At 36.4% G+C, this 626-nt stretch overlaps 1 protein-coding gene across 1 annotated transcript in view; it reads right to left on the bottom strand.

The window, feature by feature from the left end:
- Positions 1–626, bottom strand: part of LOC119585846 — a gene marked incomplete at its 3' end in the record, with an annotated part of 11,079 nt that overhangs the window by 8,658 nt on the left and 1,795 nt on the right.

Raw genomic sequence — 626 nt, 5'->3', positions numbered from 1 at the left:
AAAGGATAGCCTTGCATCAAATAAAGGGAATATCCTTTGAAATCACCATCAGCCAATCAGTACTAACGGAGTTGTATTTCCAGTTGTTTCATATACTATTCAAACCGTTGTTTCTCTTAACACAGGTGGTTATCGACCCCTTAATTACCTTCTCCTACCACGTACCTTCCCCTTTCCTCCTCACGGCAGCTCATTAATGTTAGTAAACAAGTATTTGCCAAGAAAAAGAGTTACAATACGCCATAAAAAATAATAAAAAAGTTCACATGTGATTCTGAACTGAGCTAAGTTTTCGTCGAGTTCACTGACTCCACCCCACGTGACCTTGAACTGTTATATATTTTACCAATTCTCAAGGACCAAACATGCTTTCTGTTTCATTTAGTCTTAACCTGTACCTTTTCCGCTGAATTTTGGAATTTTACTTTATATAGTAATCAGTAACCCGTGACATTTATCTTAGTTCTTAGGGACCCCCATTAAACCACTACCACGGGTTTGAGGACCTAATGAAGGTCAAAAGTTTGCTAGTTCTAAGGAAAAGGAAATATGAAAAGATAGTCAACGTAATTAAAATAAGTGATATGAAATGTTTCATGATATGAGCCATAGGAAGCAATATTTTC

This window comes from Penaeus monodon, chromosome 20, assembly GCF_015228065.2.
Source record: "Penaeus monodon isolate SGIC_2016 chromosome 20, NSTDA_Pmon_1, whole genome shotgun sequence".
Lineage (NCBI taxonomy): Eukaryota > Metazoa > Arthropoda > Malacostraca > Decapoda > Penaeidae > Penaeus > Penaeus monodon.
This window is presented reverse-complemented; position numbering and strand designations above follow the sequence as displayed.